The sequence below is a fragment of the Adiantum capillus-veneris genome, chromosome 13, assembly GCF_014529385.1.
Source record: "Adiantum capillus-veneris isolate H3 chromosome 13, ASM1452938v2, whole genome shotgun sequence".
In the NCBI taxonomy this organism is placed as follows: domain Eukaryota; kingdom Viridiplantae; phylum Streptophyta; class Polypodiopsida; order Polypodiales; family Pteridaceae; genus Adiantum; species Adiantum capillus-veneris.
Genome location: NC_140943.1, coordinates 19783347 through 19802075, shown reverse-complemented (window position 1 = coordinate 19802075; position 18729 = coordinate 19783347). Strand labels below are relative to the sequence as shown.

Here is an 18729-nt window from a genome sequence, read left to right as displayed (position 1 = left end):
TCGACTTTGATATGGGAAGGCTGTATTGTTTTGAGCAGGTAAAGATTTGCTGGGTCTCGAACACGTGACAATGCTGTGTATGCAAGACCATGTGTTTGTACGTTTCCAGGATTGAAGGCTAGTGTTTGCAACGTAAGGCCTTGGGATCGATGAATTGTTCGAGCACTACCTGCTTGCAACGGGAACTGGTATCTGGAGATTACGTTCAAGCAGTTTTTGCCGACCTGGAATTCACGAACGACACGTTCTATTGGGGTCCATCGGCTATTAATGGTTGGTGAATACAATGTTTGGTTTTCATAGCGTTTTTTATTTCCAATCACAGGGTTAGAGAAGTGAACCCATATTATTGTTTTTTCGCTGGCTTGTGTGAAGGTTTTGTACTCGCCTTCTGCTCCATTAACCAGCCCATCAAGAATATCCAAGTTTCCTGCGCATAGCTCGACAACAATACCTGTTTTTAGGCTTAGTGTTGAGTGCAATCCTCCAGTGAATTTGGGATCTGTAGGGATGTTAATTGTTTTGTTGCATGAGTTATTTCTTTTATCAATAGCGATGAAAGTATGGGGTGTTCCCTCCATTTGATTGAAAACAGCAAGATTATGAGCGTCCTTTTCTTTGTTGGAGTAAAACAGATGAGAAACTTGATAGCTGATTGGAACGGGTCTGTAGTAATTGCTGTTAAGGTATTCCAAATCCTCAGAAGTATGTTCTGCAACGCGAAGTCTGTTAAGAATGTCTACGAACGTTGGATCGTTTTGTCGCATTGTTAGAGTAAGCTCGTAGCATTGTGGGTGAGTGTGCCAATACGATGGAGAAACTGCTTCTAAAAGTGCATGTTTTTGCGTGAAGATCCAGCTATCCTTAACAGGGCTTGCCTGACATAGATCACCACAAAGAATGACATCCAGACCACCGAATGGTTTATCGTGGACACGCTTGATTGCTCGCAAGCGTGAGTCGGCCATTGAAAACACGCTTGACCCTATCAATGACACCTCATCAAAAACTGCAATTCTCAAGTCTTTGTAAAGGAGAGAAAGGGCATCTAGCTTTTCGGCACTCAATCTTGTTTGTGCAGAAGTAATTAGAGGCAAGTGAAGCGCCGAGTGGATTGTTGTGCCACCAATACTGAAAGCTGCCTTTCCTATGTACGCCATGAGCAATGCTATTGGAGATTCTGGATTTGAAGCGTTTCTATGGCTGTAAAATCTTTTTAGTCCTTCTACTAACAATAGCAATGTGAATATTTTTCCTGTTTCTGCACCTCCTGTGAGGAAGAGGTGTATTTGTTTGCTGGGTTGAATTCTTTTTTTCAACATGATGTTGTCAAATATGTGTCGTTGCTGCTCATTTAATTTTTTGATCCCTGCGTGGAAGTCGTCATTTGTCATGGAGGTGTACTTGAAATGCTGTAAGTTGAAAGGGTTTCTTGAGTGCGTACTTATTTGGAAGTCATTAAGAATGTCTGCGTGATCTGAAGCATGTGAGTCATTGTTGGTTGTAGTAGTTGTGCTTGGGGTGGAAGTGCAGTGCATCTCTAATTTGTCTATTGGGCTTGGGTCTTTATTGAACTTGATTTCATTTGATTTTATGAGTTGTAGATGTTGGTTATATACATCACTCCATGTAGACAGTTCTATCAAATGTTGGTTTTCATTATTGATCCAAGGGAGATATAGCAAGCATTGTTCTCTATAGTGGTCTTCTGGGTTTTTAAGAAGGTTATATTTGACGAATTTTATGATCCTAGGTTTGCGCAATTCTTTGTATGTTGTACCCTCTTGCTTAATTTTTGATGCATATTCAGCCAAACATAGATGATGGAGGCTTTGTGGTCTTTCAGCATATTTGTCAATAATGTTTTGGAAGAATATGTCTGTGTCGGATGAGTAAAGTTTTTGTAGAGATGCTTTTCTTTTGAGGACCAATGCACGTTGATCAGGAGGGTTAGTACTTATGTATACAAAGTCACGAGTTGTGGAATGGAGTGGCAATGATAACGCTATGTAAGATGCTTGTTGTGCGCTAATTTGCTGTGTGTTGAGAATAGTGTTGCCGAGCTTACGCAGTCGCTCAATTGTTGTTGCGTTGTTGTAGACACAAATATCGAATTGAGATTTTATTGCTCCTATCAATGTGTTGTCGATTTTTGTCATGTATGATGTGCAATAACTTGCTGCGCCATGTGCGTTCAAGGAGAATTGAATGTCGGTGTTTGCGTCCCATAGTGTGGAAATCGTGGGGTTAAAATTGTTTGTGTAAATGTCTGTTATATTTCGTTTCAAGAAGATTGTTGTTGTGGATAGTGAGTTTGCTATTGCCAAAGTATATTCTTTGAATGTCAAATGGAGGCTTCGTATCCATTCTTCAAAGGAAATGGTAGTTCCAGTCGGAAGTGTGTCAAGGCTATTCTTAATGCATTTCAAAGTTTTCTTGCTTCTCTTTCGATTTTCGTAGTCATTGATGGATGGTCTGAGAATGATTGTGAATGGCATGGGGAATCTTGGAAAAGTGAAGCGGCAAGAGTTGCCTTTCTTGAGACAAGTTTTTCTATGGTGATGTGTTTGTATTTCACGAAGGTCTGATGGTAGCTTAGAGCTGTCTATACTTACGTACTTGTCCACAAATGTCACAATACTATCATTTGTATCATGGTCTAATACAGGAGCTTCTTCAACCCATAGAAGACCATGGTCATGCTGGCTGCCACGACTTTGGAACTCTGTAACAAAGAAATAGTCAAGGATTTTTCCACATAATGTGGTATCGTTAAGTAGTATTCTTTTCATGGCTATGAAGCGGTTAAGGTAAAATCAAGCTGTTGTTACTGGATCTGCTCGTACCAAACGTCTATGGAAGCAGCTATCGCTCTCATTGCTATCTTGTTTCAGCGGGACTAGTTGTTGCAAGGCATCGAGAAGCTTGTTCCAACGTTTCTCAGCAGAGGAAAATGTCACAAAGAAAGTTGGGGACCCTATTTGTCGAATCATGGAGAAAACCTTTTTTTAAAACTTTTCTTTATAATCCGGAGAGGTACGGAGCGCTTCGAAGTCTCTGTAGCCGAGTCGAGACGAGACTACCTTCTCTATGTTTGTGTCATGACTAACCTGTCTGGCACACAGCGTTGCTCCCTCGAGTTTCTCTTTGCGGAGACGTGTCCAAATGGAGGATAGTATTTTTTGTGTCATGATCTTCAGTGATTTGAAAAACAAGTTTTCAATGTTGAGCGCGAAACGTCTATCTTTGTGCATTAGCTCCCATTTGGCGACTGCTTGGTAATTTTTAGATACGTGCTTGTGGTATTTTCTAGGCTCTCCAAAGAAGATGGTAGGAAAACTAAGCTCCTCACAAAACTCATCAGCAAACAAACCAAGTGGTGTGTTGCCCTCTGATGGTGCAACGTGCAAAATTTTATCGTTATAATCAACGACCTGCTCAGCGGTAGTGATGTTGTGCAAGAGTACATCAATGTCAATACTTTCCTCATCCTCTAGCTTATATGTGCTTGTGTGTGGGGGAAGCGATGAGTGCGAGATTTCTTGAAAGTGTGCAAGCCATTTATCATTTATGGTTATGTTTTCCTTTTTATACAGAGAGGTGTGAAGAAGAGTGTGTGTGGCCTTGATTGTCAGTAAAGGTCTAACTAGGCCAGACAAGTAGCAATGTGTGTACTCGAGCTTGCGTTTGAGGCCTATCAAGAATGAAGCCTCATCGTGGATAAAACGAGGAAGCACTTGCTGTGTTTTTTCGATATTCGCAAGAACATTGACGACACTTCCTCGCAAACTGTATTGGCCATCATAAGTTAGCTCTCGAATTTTTACAAACGGTATGCGAATGGAGACTAGGCGTGCCTCGACATTGTTTAGTTGCATGATTGGAAACAGCAGGTCGTTGAAGCCCGATGTATGCAAGCTCTCAAATGGGACCCTAGATTTATTTGGTTTGCGTTTGCATGCGCAGCAATAGAATAGAGAGCATCATCTTTTTCGTTTTGCACCTCCATCATGTGAGGATGGTGGAGGAGTGAATTGTGTGACTTGCGAGCGAAAAAACAAACGGCCACATTTTTTGCATGGATATGTAGGTGTGTCATTCAGCCTCTTGAGGAATTTGTTCAAAATTTTGGTTTTTTGTTGTGGAAGAATGGAAGCATGTTGCTTCGATGAGGTAGTCTTTGTCAGCTCTACATGTCGTAGTCGCTTTAGTTTTGTTGTAATTGCAGAGTGTGTATGGACACAAAGTGGCTTCTTTTCGAGAAAAAGATTTGCGATTTGAGTAGCCGGCTTATCCATGTTCTCCCTCCATAAGCGCGTTCATTCATCGCACTCTGCAATTGTCCAGTGGACAAGCTTACGACACGATCTCAAAGTTACGAAAGGATAATAGATTAAGCCCATAGTAGATGCATCGATAATTAGAAGCCCTTTTCTAAATTGCTCGGTTGATTTTCCAATTACTTCTTGTTTGCTGTCGCCGCTTGTAGCATTGCGAAGGATTACAACAAGTGCTTTTTCGAATTTGTGAGAGAAAATATTTATCACTTCCATTGTGAGAGTCATTGATGTTTTGCAAGTTTCATATAAAGCATTCAATCGCGTAGCTCTTTCACTTAAGGACTCCAACTGTGAAGCAAAGAACAATGAAGCTGAAGAGTGCGTGATAAAATTCGTTAAGTAGTTCTCGAACAAGCATTGTTGCATCGTAAGCCTAAATGATCCAAAGCTTAACTTTGTTTGCAACACACTATGGAGTGCTAGAAACAATTCTTGATTAAAAGGATGTGTCTGCATGAATATCATGTCAACGTCTATCTCTTTTGGAATACTCAAATCAGTAGCATTTTCCATGTCTAGTGGAAATTATGTGCGTGTGTTTGTTTGTTTCTGGGTGTGTGTCTCTATCTTTTCACACGTATGTATGCAAATATCGATATGGCTATTTGTCTATGTGTTTGCGTTTGTATGTATGTGTGTATGAGGGGAGGGCGAGAGAGAGAGAGAGAGAGAGAGAGAGAGAGAGAGAGAGAGAGAGAGAGCATTTTCTATATTTATGTGTGCCTATTTGTCTTTCTTTGTAGATGGGAAGAGAGAGAGAGAGAGAGAGAGAGAGAGAGAGAGAGAGAAAAGAGAAATAGACAATCTTTTGAGCAACAACCACAATAGTTAGGAGCACAACCAAAATTGTGCGAAAGCACCTACAAAAAAGTAGAGGATGGGAGCATTGGTTACATCCAATCACAATAGTTAGAAGCACAACCAAAATTGTGCGAAAGCACTCACAAAAAAGCAGGGGATGGAAGCATTCGTTTCATTCAAGCATATAGCTAGAACAAGCGTGCAAAATTAAGGGCAGCTAATAATGAAAGATGGACATTCGGAACACTAAGTTTCGGTTTGGTACGCCACCACATGCCCACTTGCGTTGATCTTGAAGCGGCCAAAGCGTGAGGTTGTTGCCAAGGTGTCTCTTGCCTCAAAAGAAGACTCAATGTAGATTTCTTTGAAGGTCCTATCCAATGCAAGGACTACATCAACTGCTGCACGAATGACTTGCACATCGAGAAGCTTTTTGTCTTTTGTTGCAATACGTGCCTCCAACTTTGGTGTCGTGATTATTGTGGTGTTTGTATTGCAAGATCCGCAATAAGGTGCTTGTCTTAGTCTGTAGACTTTTGTGGATTTGCAATTTGAACAATGCTTCTCCAACAACACGCTATTGAAGTTGACGAATCAAAGCGTGCCAACAACCTGCAGCAGATAACTATGTTAGAGTTTGAGAGGAGGGACTTGGAATATATCACTTTATTCTACATGAGCACACCTCACGATTGTACCCCAAATTTTTGGTTTGAGTCTGGAAGACAGCAGCAAGATCCTCTCTGAGGCGCACACTACGAACGGGCACTAGAATTGTGACATCTAGTATCGACAAGGTGTTTGGTTTGCCGAGGAATGCTCCAATGTTTCTTGCGACACACATTACACGGCCATCAACAACCATTTCTTGAAGCAACTGTTGGCAATCATCCTTGCGAGAGTTCACAAAACTCAGCTGCAAGAGAATATTGAGTATGTAAATCAAATCAGAAAGAGCATGGCTGTATGATGGAATATTTAAAATCTATAATAGAAGACTAGAAAGTAATAAGCAAGGTAGGTCAATTCTTACAAATGCCCTATCTGATGGGAGAGGACCATCTACAACTAGAAGGTCACCGACAGGTCCACCAAATCTTGATTGTGAGTTGTGCTTTTGTAAAATAACAAAAGCAAGTGTGCTTAAATGAGAATGTCCGGTTGAAGATTGTTGTGCACCTATGTCATCAAGAAATGCACGTATCTTGCAATCAGGGGAGAAGGTGAGGGACATTGGGAAAGGTTCTGCTGCGCTTACAGCAGTTGTAGCATCAATGTACAAGGAATACAATGCTGATCCCCCATCTGCTCTATTTTTGCGCCTAAAAATTGGGCTGTCGATGTGAAAAAAGTCACCGAGGTGGAGCTTGTCGATGTAGAGCTCTATGTATGAATCATTCACCACCACCGTGATAGTGTCCGTGCATTATTCACCGACCAGGTCGACCTTCAAGTAGCGGTTGTACTTCAACTGGTCAAGGCCAACTTTGTAGGTGCCATACAGATTCAATATCTTGCCCTCGATACAGAATCGCGGGCTAGAATCAGAGATGTCAGTAATCAAGAATTGTGGTAGAAGACTTTGAGCAAATGGAAGAATACTAAGATCAATAGACTTGCTATGTAGTTGAGGTGATTCATCTGGTGCATATAGCCTAGAATCTTGAATGCATGGCTCGACTTCAATTGGACTTGGATCATTAGCAATGTTCAGAGGTGTGCGCTCAATCAGGTTTAGGCCGATTGTTCCTTGCAGTGGCACAAGAGGCTCAGTAGACAAAGGCGAAAAAGGTATTTCAAGATATGCTTCCTTCTTGACATTAATGGGGTCCTCCACAACTTGGTTGCCTACATAATCCAAAAGATAGTAAAATCAGAAAATAGCTCTACGACTCGATAAAACGACTCTCAAAGAAAGGCACTTTCGGAAAACGAAAGGCTCACATCTAGAGTTCACGAAGTCGTTCAAACGAAACAATGTGCGTGCAATAGGCTTGTGGGGCTTATTCAGCTCTTCCTTCAATCTTTTGCGAGGCGGGGATGATGTGCATGCAATTGAGGACACGTCGACACATTTACGACTCGAGCTTGGAGTACCTTCTGTCAACCTTCGAAGCTCTGTAGAAGATCAATTATGAGGACGTAATGCCTTTCACATATAAGGAAAAGTTCGACAACGATAGGTAGAAATAGAAGCACTCATTTGCGATAGAAATTTCCTTGCGTGACAACCTTTTTGTATGGTTACTTCTTGCATACTAAAGCAACTAGAAGGTAGAGACGTGCTTGCAATTATAGGAAGATGGGCAATCATAAGAGAGCGGTGAATGTGCTTGTGGTAAAGGTCTACGTACACTTTTGTGTATTACACACACATACACACGCACACGCGCGCGCGCGCACACACACACACACACACACACACACACACACACACACACACACAGAGAGAGAGAGAGAGAGAGAGAGAGAGAGAGAGAGAGAGATTCGATGGCTATGTAATGAGAATGAGCATGTAAGCATATTGTGTGCATGTGTTACGCGTGCAAAGCTACTGTGTTGGAGAGAATGCACAATGCAAGGATGCAAAATAAAACCTAAGTGTTTCAAAATCTCATTGTGCATTAAATGGTGTATTCAAGAGGTAGTGCTCATAAGCTCAAGCACTCGAAATATTGGTATGGAAGCGCGGCCTACGCGCTACACATGCGATGTGCTCGATCACTGTTTTCAAAAGCAATGCATTTGAATTTTTCTAAAAACCCCTAAAATGTAAGCCTTCCTCTACTTGTTGAGGTAAACCAATTGATTAGAGAAAGATTACTATTGACCTACTGCTGCATTTTGACTATCTTTTGACGATGTGAGTAGCGATTGAAGACAAGCGAAGCCCATGGAAGGATTCAAGCGTAGTATGACATAGAAACAAGAGAATGACCAAAACAAACATTACATTTGCAAAAGAGTAATGGAAGTAATGATTATCGAATAACGACATTCGCTAATTGATATTCGCCAAATTCAGAACTAGCACCACATTCGCAACACAAGTTAGAGATAGATTTCACAATACAAATTCTTCGAAAGTTTGATGAACCAAAATGAGCAACTACAACACAAAAGGCGTCAATAAGCCTCACCGCCTTCGAAGTCCATGCTGTCAGCACCATTGGAGTCTCCACTGCTTACAAACCATTCTCGTCCTTTGGCAACAAGAGAACTCTCACTATGTTCTTTGGAAGCCATTGGCAAGCAAAGCTAAAGGTAATTTATAAGTAAATGAGCTCACAAATTATGAGATGCACAAAGGCAGAAGAAGGGCTGCTCTTTCACAATTTCATAAAAGCCATTGGCAAGCAAAGCTAAAGGTAATCTATAACTATATGAGCTTACAAATTCTATGAGATGCAGAAAGGCAAAAGAAGGACTCCTCTTATAGAAGTTGATAACATAATATGATTTTAATATTTTCTGCCACACAGCTTTTGAGATGCTGATAACATAATATGATTTTAATATTTGCCTCCACACAGCTTTTGAGATGCACAAGCTCAAATTGAAGTAGTCACCCTCACATTAACTTTCATAGGTGTCATTTCAAGCCTTAGTATATGCATTTGAACATTTTTATTATGGAAATGAGTGAGTGTGTGGGTGTGTGCGCGCGCGCACGTGCATCTCTCTCTCTCTCTCTCTCTCTCTCTCTCTCTCTCTCTCTCTCTGTGTGTGTGTGTGTGTCTCTCCCCACTAAAGTGTTCGGGAAAAAATATCTTTATAGACATACAAAATTTCTTTTCTTGAATATGCCTAGAGAAAATGTTGAGAATTATATTTATTTTCCAAGTTTTTACATTATTTTCCTCTATTTCGAGGTGGAACTTCTCCTTTTCCGCTTGCTCTCAACTGACATTTTTGAGGTTGAAAATGGCACTAGCGCCAGAAAAAATACAGAACCTAGTCTGCTTTAAATGGTTAAATTTGGAAAATCTCGACTAGATTTCAAGCTTGCCTTAAAGAAACTCGTCAAATTTACACAAGTTGTAGTGTGATTGACACACGCACATGCATCTCTCTCTCTCCCTCTCCCCCGATCTGATAATATAAATGTGCAATCAGCTTCCCATCAAGCATTCAATGCCGCTGTGGGGGCGGTGCTGTCACGTATTCGCTGTAGAGAAGTCCGCGTGCTGCCCTGTAGAAGAGTCGCCTCATGGGTCGGGTCCTGTCAGCGGGCGTGGATCCTGGCCGTCCGAACTTCAACGGCCCAAAAAATGCACGTTTTTGCAACACCTTCTCCTATGGCCTCTGCATGCCAAAAATAAGAAGCTAGTGTATTTTGACCGGTTAAAATTGGAAAATCTCGACTACATTTTAAGGTTTCCTTTAAGAAAACCGTGAAATTTACACAAGTTTCGGTGTAATTGCTCGCTCTCAATTGACATTTTCTAGATTGTAAATGGCAGTAGCGTTAGAAAAGAACCGGAATCTGGTATACTTTAACCGGTTAAAATTGGAAAATCCCGACTACATTTTAGGCTTGCCTTTAAGAAAACCATGAAATTTACACAAGTTTCGGTGCAATTGTCGGAAAAAGATTCAAATTTTGAGCTACAAACCGAGATAATTTCAAGTTTCCTCTTATTTTCATTGTCTATGAAAAATATATTTTCCTGGCCATGAACACAAAGACATTAAGTTGCAACACATTTTTCGTTTTCATACATTATCATACTGTTCGATTGCAGAACTTGGTACCATGCATTCAATGCCACACATGCGGTGAGGGCCATGCAGGCAGGCATGCGGTATGCATTCAATGCCATAGTGCGGTCAGGCTCTGAGGCGCTGCGAGCGCCGTGCAGGCACGCAACCATGGTGTGAGAGAGCGCAATAGCCTTGGTATGCACGTGTTGCACGCTGTGAAAGCAGTAGAGATGTGGACGCTTGAAGCAGGACCTACAGGCACGCAAGGATTGCAAATTTGCATGGAGTGCTTATCTTAGGTAGACGCTGTGAGAGCGAAGAAGCTTAACATAGCTTAGTAATTAGCATGGTAGACGAGATGAACATGCATTGAAGCTTGGCTCTTGGTTGGATTTGCATCACAAAGCCAAGAGTTGTTGGTGTAGGCCTTCCTTCTCACAAGCTTGGAGTAGATGATGAGCTTTCCATTAAAGCTTGAGAAGGAGAGAGAGAGAGTCTTCTTGCTCCACACATGAGATTGTGTGTGAGTGTGTGTGAGAATGCCTTTGAAAATCAGCCCCCCCTCTCTCTCTTGGTCGACCCTAGAGAGAGTCTTCTTGCTCCACACATGAGATTGTGTGTGAGTGTGTGTGATAATGCCTTTGAAAAATCAGCCCCCTCTCTCTCTTGCTAAATCCTCTTGCTAGCTTCCCATTGGACCTCTCCAAGCTTAGCCAATAGGGTTTAAGGAGCATAAGTGATAGTCTTGTGACATGTGTCCCCCTTTCCCCTTTTGTGAGAGCTTTAGGTAATTAAATAATGCAGTTAAACTCTTATTGGACCCCTTTGTCTTCTAGCCAATAGGAAGCACGCAAGCCATTGGGCTATTGAATGCTCATTGGACCCCTTGGGAGACTGTCCAATAGTCTTCTAGAGAGTGTAATTCTTATTGGTTCTTTTATCAAGTGTTTTTAAATGAATTAAACTAGATCTATTGTAGCCTAATTCTTATTGGTCCACCTCTATGGCCATCCAATATGATTTGAGTGCACCTTGTGGGCAACTGGGGTAGGGATCTGACATGTGTCACCCATTCCCTTTGTGTAAAGGGAGCTTGTGAGAGTGTGTGTGTTTTTCTCTCTCATCCCCTACTTACAGGGCTCGCCCCTTCCTATGTACGAGTCTTGAAGACTTTTTTGTACACTCACAAAGCATCCAATTCCACTAAGCTGGACCATTTGGACTTACTTTTGAATTTTGGAACCTTAGCATTTTGGAAGTCTTAATGGGATGAACCCTAAGGTCTTTGGAGCCCATTGTTTCACATTGCTCTTTTGCAGATGGCCCCCTCTTTGGATCCCTACTATGGCCGGTCTGCCAGCTTAACCAATATTCTAGCTTTTTCTCCCCTAGTACTTCCCCATATGAAATGATCAATTTAACATGAGAAAATCATATGGGAGAATTATATATTAGTTATTATGACATTACCTCTCTCTTGAAATCATAGTTGTCCTTGGCTATGGGGTAGAGAAAAAAAAGCCTATTCATTAGTCTTTTTTCTAGCGGGTAGAGGATCCCTATCTTACCCTACGACATCGTTTGAGAATGGATGACTAATCCATTTGGTGCTTGAGAACCCAAGCTACCGCAAGCATGTCTGCACATTAGTCCTAGCAATCTTCCATAGTAGAGCGACAAGCTCTACTTGGTGTTTGGAAGACGTCGTCTCCACAAACTTGATTATAAGCATTTATACATTTGTGCAGAATAAAAAAAAAGAGAGTCCTATCAGACAAAAACTTTGTTCATTTTAAAAATTTGTACATTTGCTTACTCTAGGGAAGCATTGACAAGGTTTAGGTTATCCTTTAATTGTATGCCTTGCATCCATCTAGCATCTTCAAAAGGATAATTCTTAATCTTAATAAGACACTGCCGGATAATCTTACCGCCTCTTAATACCTTGTCTTCATGTCAAAGAATGGACTCGGGCTGCAACACCTCTTCTTGGTCCTCGATCTCGGGTGGGTCTTCAATAGTTGGTTCTTGAGGTGGCTCTCCTTTGTAAGGCTTTAGTAGGCTCACATGGAAAGCATTGTGTATGAGCCAATGACTGAGCAACTTGAGTGATAGGCCATCTCATGGATTGGTCTAAGAATCTGGAAGGGACAATAGTACCTTTTTGCTAACTTAGCATAGTACTTTTGGTGCCCCATAGGATTCTTGCCCGTGGTGTGCCTTAATCGAGCCTTGGGAAATTTAAGCAAGACCCAATCATTTTCTTTAAAGGCTTGGGCTCTTTTGTGCTTATCAGGAGTAGCCTTTTGCCTTTGCTGTGAGATAGAGATAACATCCTTAATCTTTTGGAAGGATTCTTGTAGGTCTCGGCTATACTCACCTGCAACGAAGCCCGTGTACCTTAAGTATCAGGGTACTTTTTGATCTTCCCTTAATTATTTCAAAAGGTGCTTTTCCCGTGGAAATATATACAGTATTATTGTAGGCATACTCCACTAAGGGTAAGTACTTCTCCCATCGGGACCTTTGATCTACTTCCATTACATAGGCTTTTAGTAGATCAAGAATTGTTAGGTTAGCTATTTCACTTTGGCCATCCATTTGGGGGTGATAGGCCGAAGATAAGTTTAGCCTTGTCCCTAAATTCTCAAAGAGACCCTTCCAGAAATTACTGGTCATTCTAGGATCTCTATCCGACACCATGAACATTGACAAGCCATGGTACTTGAAGATTTGTGATATAAAGAGGATTGCCATTTGATGGGCTTTGATAGTCTTTTTGACAAGTATAAAATGAGCTTGTTTGCTGAACCTATCTACTATCGTCCATATTCCCGTATTCCCATGGATAGACTCTTGCCAGCAATGTGAGCAATATGAAAATGAAATTACGAAAGGAAATTTTCCCACCTCATTTGTTTGTTGGAGAGCTTGGTTTGCGTCATGAAGTACTTAAGGCTTTGGTGATCCGTCCGCAGGATGAAAGGAGTCCCCAATAGATAATGCTTCCACGAATCTAAGGCATGTAGAATTGCGAGGAGTTCCTTTTCATATATGCCTAGAGCTTGCTCAACAGAGTCGAGCCTTCGACTTTCATAGGCTATGGCGTGCCCTTCTTGGAGCAAGAAATCTCCAAGGCAATCACCACAAGCATCACATTCGACCTCAAATGGCTTTGAGAGATCCATCAGTGTAAGCACGGTTGAGAGATAAACTTTTCTTTAAGCTTTTCGAAAGCATTGTTCTCCTTGGCAGACCATGTATACCTAACGTTTTCCTTTGTTAGGTCATGTAATGGTCCTGCTATTAGAACTTTTCTATGAAGCGTCTATAGTATGCACACATACCTATAAAGCTTCTTAGTTCATGAAGATTCCTTGGATTAGGCCATCCATTTGGATGCCATCTTGAGAGATAATGTGACCTAAATACTGAATCTCTTTTAAGAAAAACTCACTTTTATTTTGATTAATATAAAGTTTATTCGCTCTTAAGACTTGAAATATTACCTGGAGGTGTTGCTTGTGTTCATCTAATGAATTAGAGTAGATGATGATATCATCAAAGAAAAATCCAGTAAAGGTTCAGTGAGGCCTGAATAGCTTTTCCATCAAGCGGTTGAATGTGGCTGGTGCATTGGTCAAGCCAAAAGGAATGACAATGTATTTGTAAAGACCAAACGTAGTGCGAAATGCGGTCTTTACAATGTCTTGATCAACTATCCTTATTTGATGGTGGCCACTTTTTAGGTAAATCCTACTGAAGTAGGTTGACCCCTATAGCTTATCAAATAGGTCTTTTACCCGTGGAACGGGAAACCTATTTTTGATAGTGATCCTATTTAGTGCTCTATACTTGACACACATACAACATGTGCCGTCTTTCTTTTGCACTAATAGCACGGGTGAATAAAATGGAGATGAGCTAGGCCTAACCATGCCCTTCTCAACTAACTCATGCACTTGCCGCATAATCTCCTCTTGTTGAGCTTGAGAAACTCTATAAGGAGGTTTATTAGGCGGTGAACTTCCTGGAATAATTTCAATTGCATGGTCATCATTGCCTCCTTTAGGAGGTAATTCACAAGGGATGTCGTCAATAAAAACATCTTGAAATCCCTTAGGAAAACTGGATAACTCTAATTTCTTGTGATTGTTTATATTTTCTTTTGTTAAAGAATTAGGTTCATTTTGAGAATCTTTAACAAAAATCATGTACAGGAAATAGAGCTCTTTATTGACATATTGAAAGCTTACATAATATGTGCAATGGGTATGGTGTTACCCAACCCTTTGGCATCTATCTACATATCTTTTTCCCTAAACCTAAAGTAGATTTTTGTTTTAGGGAATTTAACATTGGCAACCATGCGATCAAACCATGGTGCCCCTAGGATTACATCCTCGTGCTTGAGAGGAGAGATAAAGAAGTCCTCTTTGTCCACATAGATTTGGACATGGACCCTCAATTTCCCAATTAAGGGAGTGACTGAAGCTTCTTGCCCCTTTTGAAAGCACCATCTGCGGGTAGGACATCTTCCATCTCATAGGCTTGGATGCTTAGCTTGGTGGCCAACTGTATGGATATGAAATTGTGAGTAGAACCACGGTCAAAGAGAATAAAAGTATCATGTTCTCTTACCTTTCCCCAAGCATGGCATAGAGGAGATCCTTTGTATTGAGCTTCCTCTTCTTGGAGTTTGACCAAGGTAGCTCTAAAAGGCTCGTGGCGGGTGTTCTTTTGGGGGCAGGCACGGTACGCATGCCCTTGCTCTCCGCATTTGAAACAACGATTATCCTGGCAATAACGCTCAAGCTCTTCAGGAGATAGTTTGTTTTTGCCTTTGTAAACTCCCTTCTCCTTAGCTTTGTTGTTATTGGAATTGCTCTTAGGAGACTTTTGGACATTGTCCTTCCCCTTAGGCTCATTGGAACTCTTGTTTTTCGTGGGCTTAAGATTTCTCTTAGCCCCTGTTTGGAAATTGATTCGTGAAGCCACCATGGTATTGTGTATGACCGCAGATATGGTGGGTGGCCTTTGGGAGTTGACATACTCCGCCATATCTTCAGTTAAGACCGCACAAAATTGTTGTTTTTTCTCTCCAAAATCTATCTATTTGAAGACTGTGGATTTCAGATGTAAGTCCCAAAACTTGTCTACATATTTGTGAATGGATTCGTAGGGAGAGAGCCTCAAGCTTCGCCATTCGGTGAGTACTTTGGTTTTGGCATTGATGGACGAAAACTGCTTCATTAATGGAAGCTCTTAAAGCTTTCCATGTTCATGGATCTTCACCGTTTGCCTCTAGGCTAGAACACCATTTCCTGGTGGACTTTTAAAAGTGCATAGCTACATGGCATAGCTTAGAGGACTCTGTGAAGCTGTCATCTCCAAACGTCGCATCGAATTGTTGGATAAAGGCCAAGACTTTGTCCGTAGCACCAAAGGTGCCATCATAGGTAAGGAAAGAGATGCTCTTTCCTCCCTCTTTGAACTTCTTGAGCTTGGATGATCTCTTCCACGCGGCATAGGATTTCCTATGGCCTCTTCTTTTTGATGGTTCAAAAGATGCACCATCGCTTTCTTCAAAAGATGAAGAATTTGATGAAGATGGAGAAGAGGGTGACCTCTTTCTCGCCTTTTTCTTGCCATGGTCCTCCTTGTCTACACTATCACTTTCTTCATAAGAGAAAGAGGATAAAGAAGATGGAGAAGAGAGTGACCTCTTTCTCGCCTTTTTCTTCTCTTGTTTTCCGTCATCCCTCTTTGAATTATGGTGTGGAGAAGTGTACGATGGTCTTCTCCATTTAGGAGGTGATGGAGAGCATTTTGCTTGCCGTTGTGAGCGGGATGAAAACACACAGAGCACCTCTATAACGACCCGACACACACTCTTGGAAGGATATACACACACACTATGGGGCACCACTCGGCTTACACAACACACCTGGCCGAGACAGGGAACACACCTCTGGAGTGAGAGGAGAGAGACTATCCACTTGCCCACTCCACACAGACACACACACACACACCCAAAAAACTCAGCTCAAAAGAGGAGAATTTCTGATGTTTAGATACAATTGATCTTGGGCCAACACCAATGGGGCAAATAGCTTAGACAATATGGGTAAAAGATACCAGATACAATCACAAATTGGAGCAGAAGCTTTGCTCATAGGAGAAACTTACACAGCAAAAACAACACAAAAAGAGTGAGAAATTTGGCAAAATGGATAGTTCCATCACGTCCGGAACGGCCTAAAACCCCAGTCTACAATGTCAAAGTGCTCAAATCCGACCTCGGATGAGCAGTTTACGGCCAAAACAGGCTCCAAAAACCCCAAAAACACACCTACATCTGTTCCTCCTCTCTTCTCCACGTTTTTTCTGGTCTTCTCTCTGTTTTTTCAGTCCCACACTTAGCTTTATTAGTTGGGCACCCTTGGCCTTTTAGATGACCTCAAACGGACCCCGAACAGGCCAAAAACTAACCTCGCAGTGCATAGTTGTCACCTTTTTGCATCATCCGCACACCTGGCACTCAACTTTTCCAAATAATGCATCCCGCAACCACGTGAAGTGGACCCAAAAAGTGGTCCTAATGATGACCTTTCTGCATAACTCTCACAAGAAAACACCCACGTCGTGTCCGTACTTCTCCACGTGCAAATATTGACCCCGTTCGACCTCCTGACGCCACTAGATGCCATCTGACGCACCTGCTTACCTCATGTCGTCGACCCGCGGATAGCTTCCTCGAGAAGTTTTAAGTGCTACCAACTCCTCATTATTGTAGAAAAAACACACTGGTACTGGTAATAGTGAAAATCGATGCACTATGTACATGTTGTCCTACCTGTACACATGTGGGCCCCACGTAACCACCTGGCTCTGGAAAATGGGCAATCCTTTATTCGATGCACCATGCATGGATATGTACATATGTGCAATTACTTGCTCCAAAAAAGTCCTGACATAATTTGCCTACCCCCTAGCCTGCTAGAGCATTCATGCTCAGCAGCAGTACTAGTAGATGCTCATTCTACCTGGATTAAAAGGCCAAAGGCATATCGCTTGATTCACAAGAAGCATCATAACACCACACATATATTTGTCACCAATCAACCAAAATGAACCAAAGGAATATCCAACTAACACATCCGCCCTGTCTGGAGTTCCGAAAGCATAAATATTGCATGCCACATTCCACCCAACCGATAGAGACAACTCAAGTGACTCATCACCTGGCATCTTGGCTTCACCAGCCATAGCAACAACCTGCAAATCATGCACCCAAGTAGCTAAAAGCATTGTGTGAAGGTAAAGTTGTTGATATCCAAAGCAGAAAAGTATCTTCGCAGCACACATATCCCTAGCATAGGCATCCACATAGATGAGATTGGACTCATATATGCCAAACCCCTTCTCATCATCATAAGCATACTCATCATCACACATCACTTTATCCACATCATAATCATGGCTAACACCACTATCCATAGCTTCTAGCATGGGTTCATCAGTCTCCAAGAATACAGATCCGTGCTCTAAACCACAATCATGCTCACAAATCGGTTCAATCACTGCACATACATCATAATATGGTTCAACACAGGCTCCACATCCAACAAATCCACAAAATGGCTCTCAACCTTGCCCTCTTCCCTAATTTCCAAGTAACTAGTATCCAAAGATACGTGCTCATCATCAATAACCTCAACCTCACACTCACACCCAAAATCACAAGGTACACAAGTAGCCAATGCATCCTCTTCAAGACTTTTCAATCCTGTATCCAAAGCATTACTCACCTCTTTAGGCTCTTTCATAAACCTGTCAACCTGCAAGACCTCTTTACGCTTCACAATAGACCTTGGGAAGAAACGAGAAACATCATAGGATAGGCTACTTTTCACCTGCTTAGGCTTAACTTCATCTTCCATGTCAAATCCATCTTGCACATGCATACCTGTACTGATACCATGTTCCTCAAGACGCTTAAAATTCCATTCCTTGTGCTTTGCAATGCATACTGCATCTTCAAAAAACTCGGGTGTCTTCAACTCAACCTCGAACAACAACCAAGGTGACAAACCATCAACAAAAGAACTTTTCTTCAATGAACAAGGGGGGCTCTCATCCTTAAGAGCAACACACCAACGAGTCCATAAATCTGTAAAACCTTGTACATAGGCATCAACACCTTGACAAGAGCCTTGCTTAAGAGCATTGAGCTCATTCCATACTGCATTTGCATCTTCAACAACCTGGAAACGCTCTAGAAAAGCTTCTATAAACTTGTCAAGACTCAAACCATAAGAAGAAGCCACTGTTTCTTTAGCTTCCAAATCCATGAACCAAACACGGGCCTCATCTTTCAAAAGCAATCCAAATAGCCTCAAAATATTCTCCTCATCACACATATTGTTGCTTATGCATGCCACCTCGACTTGCTCCAGAAAGTCTTCCGCATCTTCACCACTTCTTCCATGAAATTTCGGATAAGAGAAAGCCATGGCTACCCAAGTTACAATGCTTTGAGAACCCCTTCGAACACACGTGCCAGAACCCAAGACTTTTGACTACCCAATCCCCAGAAACTTCAATGGAGCTCAGCTTTAGATAAGGACAAACACATGCACATCAAATGAGTTTTCATAGTTGATCATCAGAATTACAACAGGCAAAGGACATTCCAAGATCTCTCGTAATCTTCTTGGCCCGAACATAAAGACTATGCACGCTGGAAAATAATCTTCCTGGACACATGAACATTTATCTGGATTCTTTGAGTTAAATGAAAAGGAGTGAATTGAGGTCCATTTTGATCATCCATTAAAGCCAACCATGAAGCTCCCAAGAAAGCACACCTGTCTTATCCTCT

General features: G+C 41.7%; 1 pseudogene; it reads right to left on the bottom strand.

Moving 5' to 3' along the window:
• Positions 1–5348: 5348 nt before the first annotated feature.
• Positions 5349–8387, bottom strand: LOC147443674 (uncharacterized; annotated as a pseudogene).
• Between the last annotated feature and the right edge of the window lie 10342 nt (positions 8388–18729).